At 32.6% G+C, this 6,555-nt stretch overlaps 1 non-coding gene across 1 annotated transcript; it reads left to right on the forward strand.

The window, feature by feature from the left end:
* The first annotated feature begins 6,085 nt into the window (after positions 1-6,085).
* On the forward strand, positions 6,086-6,192 carry LOC139856330 (small nucleolar RNA R71). Its single transcript, XR_011761818.1, has one exon. It is a non-coding gene; the product is annotated as a small nucleolar RNA R71 (small nucleolar RNA).
* The last annotated feature ends 363 nt before the right edge of the window (positions 6,193-6,555 follow it).

Raw genomic sequence — 6,555 nt, forward strand, 5'->3', positions numbered from 1 at the left:
AAAAAGGGACAAAATATAAAAATATACAAAAAGTTGTAAAAATTACAATTTTTATAAAAATATTATTTTTATATTATTTATTTATTAAAACTATTAATTTTACAATTTAATAAAACTAATTAATACTAAATACATAAATTAAATAAAAAGTAAAAGTTAAAATAAAATTAATTATAATAATAATAATAATTAGGGTTAATAATAATAATAATTATTAAATACCCCGTAATTAATGCTGAATTAGGGTTCTGTCTCGTGTCAGAGTCACTCCGCGAGTTGCGGTATTTAAAACATCAAACCCCGCGAGTCGCGGGGTTCAGAATTTCAACTGACAGGTTTAATTTCAATGCATTTTTCTTTATTTATTTATTTATTTTTTTTTTTGTTTTTTATATAAATAAAAGATATTTAAATAAAACTTATATTTTTTATAAACTAAAATAAAATAAAGAAACTTAATCAACTTAAATATTTAACAAAATCTTAAAAATACTTATATTTTTGTTTTTCTTTTTATATTTTCGAATATTTAAAACGTATTTTTACAAAAGCGACTTTTAATAGAAAAAATCTCTTTTTTTTTTTTTTATTAGCGTTGCGCTTTCGGCGTTTAGAAAGTTCCCCGGCAGCGGCGCCAAAAATACTTGATGTCAAAGCTAAAGGGTATAAAATACTATTGAAGTTTACAACGAAACACTATTAAATACGATACAATTTTACACAAGATATTTATTTATTTATAGAATGGATATACTTAAACCTTGCTACAACACTTATAGGCAGTGTACCTAATCGTAAAGTAGTGTAGTTTTTAGTAAGTCCGGTTCGTTCCACAGGGAAATCTTTAAACAAAGCTTAACGCTATATTAATTTACTTTTATAAAAATACAAACATATATCTAAGTAATTTTATTATAAAGGGGGGTTTTTACCGTTTAATGACCGGTTTGTCGATTTTAAAACTTTAGTCGCAGTTAAAACCTAATGTAAAATATTAAATAAATAAAAGACTTAATTTAAAGCGTAAAGTAAATAACGATAATGAAATTGCGAATAATAAAAGTGCGATAAAATAAAATTGCGATAATTAAAAAGTACGATAATTAAAAGTGCAATTAAATACAATAACAATAAAAATGCGATAATTTGAAGTGCAATTAAATATAAAATAAAGGAAATTAAATATGAAATAAAAGAATTATGCTTATTTAAACTTCCGTAATCATGATGTTTGACGTGTTGATTTTAGTTTTATGCCCATGGGTTAATTGTCCTTTGTCCTGGATTATTTAATATGTCCGTCTGGTTTTTGTCCATAACAGTCCATCAGTCATAAATATAAAATGCGAGTGCCCTCGTCAAATTATCCTTATACCCGAAGTTAAATATTCCAACTAATTGGGGATTCGAATTGTAACAAGGTTTTAATACTTTGTTTAATGAATACACCAGGTTATCAACTTCGTGTAAACCAAGGTTTTACTACTTTGTTAGCAATTACACCAATTACCCTTGAATGTAATTTCACCCCTGTTTTAATTATTCTAGTGGCTATTAATCCATTCCCGTGTCCGGTTAAATGAACGATTATTCGTACATATAAATACCCCGCCCATCGTGTCCGATCGAGTGTATATGGTAATTTATAAGGACGCCCAATTGTAAATCTTTATATTAACATTAACAAACTATCATTTAGTTAAACAAATATAAAGCCTATTAATAGCCCATAGTCTAATTTCCACAAGTGTCGTTCTTTTGTCCAAACCCCAATTATGGTACAAAGTCCAATTACCCAATTTTAGTAATTAGCCCAACATCATGATTACTTCGTTTTAAATAAGCATAATAATAACTTAGCTACGAGACATTAATGTAAAAAGGTTGAACATAACTTACAATTATTAAAAATAGCGTAGCGTTACACGGACAGAATTTCGACTTACACCCTTACAATATTCGCTAACATACCCTTATTATTAGAATTATAATTAAAATTAAAATTAAAATATAAATTATAAATATAAATATATCGTATGAATGAGGAGAAAAAAGATGATGATTTGCGATCAGAATTCGGTTGCTTTTATAGGAAAAGTCGACTTTTGGGGCTCCGCGACTCGCGGCATTTTTGCCTTCAAACTCCGCGAGTCGCGGAGAATGAAATTACAGCTCAGTCCCTTGGAGTCTTTCTCTGCCGACGGTTTTTATTTATAAATATAATATATATATAATTAATATAATTAATTATATATTATATTATATTTATATACATAGTTAACTTGTAATTTTTAGTCCGTTGCGTCGAGCGTTAAGAGTTGACTCTGGTCCCGGTTCCGGATTTTCGAACGTCCTTGCGTACAATTTAATATCTTGTACTTTGCGTTTTGAATCTTGTACTCTTGTAATTTCGAGACGTTTCTTATCAATAATTGGAACCTTTTTGATTGTCTTTTGTACTTTTGAGCTTTTTGGTCGTTTGCGTCTTCAATTCGTCGAATCTGTCTTTTGTCTTCACCTTTTATTATTTAAACGAATATCACTTGTAAATAGAACAATTGCAACTAAAAGCTTGTCTTTCTTGAGGAATAATGCTATGAAATATATGTTCGTTTTTAGCATTATCAGTTGTCTTGTATGACCGATTCATTTAGTACTTCTAATTCGGGATATTCAAGACGAGAAAGATGATCAGCTGCGAGATTTTCTGCTCCTCTTTTATCTCGGATTTCAATATCGAACTCTTGTAAGTGTAAGATCCAACGGATTAATTGTGGTTTAGCATCTTGTTTCGAAAATAGGTATCTAAGAGCAGAATGGTCAGTATAGACCACTATTTTAGCTAGAACGAGATATGAACGAAATTTATCAAAAGCAAAGACAATAGCAAGGAGTTCTTTTTCAGTAGTTGTATAGTTCGTTTGTGCTCCTTGTAACGTCTTACTAGCATAATATATAGGTTGAAATCGTTTTTCAATCCTTTGTCCTAAAACTGCTCCCATTGCAAAATCACTTGCATCGCACATTAGTTCAAACGGTAGATTCCAATTTGGAGTTATCATGATCGATGCATTAGTGAGTTTCTCTTTAAGAATATTAAAAGATTTGATGCAGTCATCTGAAAAGATGAATGGAGCATCCTTTTCTAGGAGTTTATTCATAGGAGTGGCAATTTTAGAAAAATCTTTTATGAAACGTCGGTAAAAACCAGCATGCCCTAGAAAAATCCTAACTCCTCTAACATTGGTGGGATGTGGAAGTTTAGCAATTACATCTACTTTAGCTCTATCCACTTCAATTCCTTCCTTTGAGATTTTATGACCAAGAACAATGCCTTCTTTAACCATGAAATGGCATTTCTCCCAATTAAGTACTAGATTTGATTGTTCGCATCTAATAAGCATTCGTTCAAGATTAACTAGACATGATTCAAAAGTATCACCAAAGACTGAAAAGTCATCCATGAAAACTTCCATGCATTCTTCTATCATGTCGTGAAAAATCGCCATCATGCACCTTTGAAAGGTTGCAGGGGCGTTGCAAAGTCCAAATGGCATGCGTTTGTAAGCAAAAGTACCATAAGGGCATGTGAATGTGGTTTTCTCTTGGTCTTCGGGTGCTATTGGAATTTGAAAATATCCGAAAAAACCATCAAGAAAACAATAGTAACTATTTCCGGCTAATCTTTCCAACATTTGATCAATGAAAGGTAAGGGAAAGTGATCTTTTCTGGTGGCGTCATTTAATTTTCTATAATCAATACATACACGCCATCCTGTTACAGTTCTAGTAGGAATAAGCTCATTTTTCTCATTTGTGATGACAGTCATGCCACCCTTCTTAGGCACGCATTGAACTGAGCTTACCCATGGACTATCAGAGATTGGATAAATTAAACCTGCATCAAGCAGTTTAATAATTTCTTTCTTAACAACATCTTGCATATTAGGATTTAGTCTTCGTTGGCGTTGCACATACGTTTTATGACCTTCTTCCATAAGGATTTTATGTGTGCAATACGAAGGACTTATTCCTTTAATATCATGAATCTTCCATGCAATGGCTGGTTTATGAGCTTTTAACACAGAAATGAGTTGTGATTTTTCATTTTCAGTAAGAGAAGACGATATTATTACAGGTAATTCAGATTCACCATGTAAATAAACGTATTCCAAATGGTTTGGAAGTGGCTTTAACTCTAATGTCGGTGGTTCTTCTATCGATGATTTATATCGATATCTGTCTTCTTCTTTTAGCATTTGAATTTCTTCTGTTGTTGGTTCATATCCATTAGCCATAAGTGTAGCTAACATTTCAGTTTCATCAATTGGTTCAGTTCCTTCTCCTAAAAAACATTCTCCTGTTCCTTGTAATTCTGGAAATTCTTCTAACAATTCTGCATGTGAATCTATAGTTTGAATATAATAACATGTATCATCTGCAGATTGCGGTTGTTGCATAGCTCTATCAACTGAAAAGGTAACACTCTCGTCCTCTATACTTAGGGTCAGTTTCTTACCGAACACGTCTATCATCACTTTAGCCGTGTTTAAGAATGGTCTTCCTAATATGAGAGGAACTTGAGAATCTTCTTCCATATTCAGAACAACAAAATCTACTGGAAATACTAAAGTACCAACTTTAACTATCATGTTCTCCATTATCCCTCTAGGATATTTTATTGATCTATCGGCTAGTTGTATGCTTATTCTTGTTGGTCTCAATTCTCCAAGGTCTAGTTTAGTGTATAGCGAATACGGCATTAAATTTATACTAGCACCTACGTCTGCCAATGCTTCTATTGAACTAAGACTACCCAGAAAACATGGAATTGTGAAACTTCCTGGATCAGATAGTTTTTCTGGTATCTTATTCAACAGCACTGCTGAACAATTAGCATTCATAGTAACAGTCGAGAGTTCTTCCATTTTCTTTCTATTTGTGATTAGATCTTTCAGAAATTTAGCATATCTAGGCATTCCTAAAATTACATCAATGAAAGGAAGATTGACATTTATCTGTTTAAACATATCCAAAAATTTGGATTGCTCGGCTTCAAGTCTCTCTTTTTTTCATTTTACTCGGGTAAGGAAGTGGTGGTTGGTATGGTTTAACATAAGGTTTTTCCTTAACTGTGTTATCTTCATTAACCTTTTCAACTACCGGTTCTTTTTCCTTATCTTATTCAGGTTGTGGTTCTTGTGGAGTAGGAATAGTGTCATCAAAAATTACAGGTGTTTCAGGTGGTTTAAGTGTAATACCACTTCTTGTGGTAATGGTTTTAGCTGTTTCATTCCGGGAGTTAGCATTTGTATCACTAGGTAAACTTCCCGGTTTTCTTTCACCTATTAACCTTGCTAGGTTACTTACTTCTTGTTCCAGATTTTGAATAGAAGCTTGTTGATTTCTAAATGCTTGAGCATTTTGTTCATTCGTTTGTTTCTGAGATGTGAAAAATTGCGTTTGAGATTCAACTAGCTTCGTCATCATATCTTCTAAATTCGGATTTTTTTCATCAGTTTGTGGTGGTTTGTTTTGAAAATTAGGTCTTTGCTGATTGTAAGTATTGTTGGATACTTGTTGATTGCTAGGACCTTGTTGGTTGTTGTATGGAATATTTTGGTTATAATTCTGGTTTTGATTGTAAATTGGTCTTGGCGGTTGATAATTATTCTGATAATTATTTCCAGGCCTTTGGTTTAAGTATGAAACATTCTCTCTTTGTTCCATTGTTAGTTCAATACTGAGACAATCTTTTGTCAAATGTGGTCTTCCACACTGCTCACAACTAATTCGTATTGAGTGGATATCTTTAGTCATCTTTTCCATTCGTCTCTCGACAGCATCTATCTTTGCTGAAATGAAATCTAAGTCATGGCTAGAATCGGCTCTAGCTGCTTTAGATGATCTAACGATATCTTTTTCTTGGTGCCACTCATGTAAGTGGGAAGCAGTGTTATCAATAATTTTGTAAGCATCAGTTTCTGTTTTCTTCATAATAGAACCACCAGCTGCTATGTCGATGTCTTTCCTTGTAGTGATGTCACATCCTTGGTAGAATATTTGTACTATTTGACAAGTATCTAAACCATGTTGCGGACATCCTCTCAATAACTTTCCAAATCTGGTCCATGCCTCATATAGAGTTTCATTTAGTTTCTGTGTAAACGTAACAATTTCTTCTTGAAGTCTTACGGCTTTAGATGCCGGAAAGAATTGTTTAAGAAATTTTTCAACTAAAATGTCCCATTATCAATCGCCCCTTCAGGTAACGATTCCAACCAATCTTTGGCTTCTCCCTTTAAAGTCCAGGGAAATTACATGAGATATATCTGTTCATCTTCCACTTCTCGAATTTTAAATAGTGTGCAGATCCTATTAAAGGTACGAAGATGTTCATTTGGATCTTCCTTCGGCGCACCACTAAACTGGCATTGATTAGTCACCATATGTAAAATTTGTCCTTTGATTTCATAATCTGGCGCATTAATGTCTGGATGAGTAATTGCGTGACCTTGGCCAGTGCGTTTAGCTCTCATTCGGTCTTCCATACTT

Source organism: Rutidosis leptorrhynchoides, chromosome 6, assembly GCF_046630445.1.
Source record: "Rutidosis leptorrhynchoides isolate AG116_Rl617_1_P2 chromosome 6, CSIRO_AGI_Rlap_v1, whole genome shotgun sequence".
Taxonomy (NCBI): domain Eukaryota; kingdom Viridiplantae; phylum Streptophyta; class Magnoliopsida; order Asterales; family Asteraceae; genus Rutidosis; species Rutidosis leptorrhynchoides.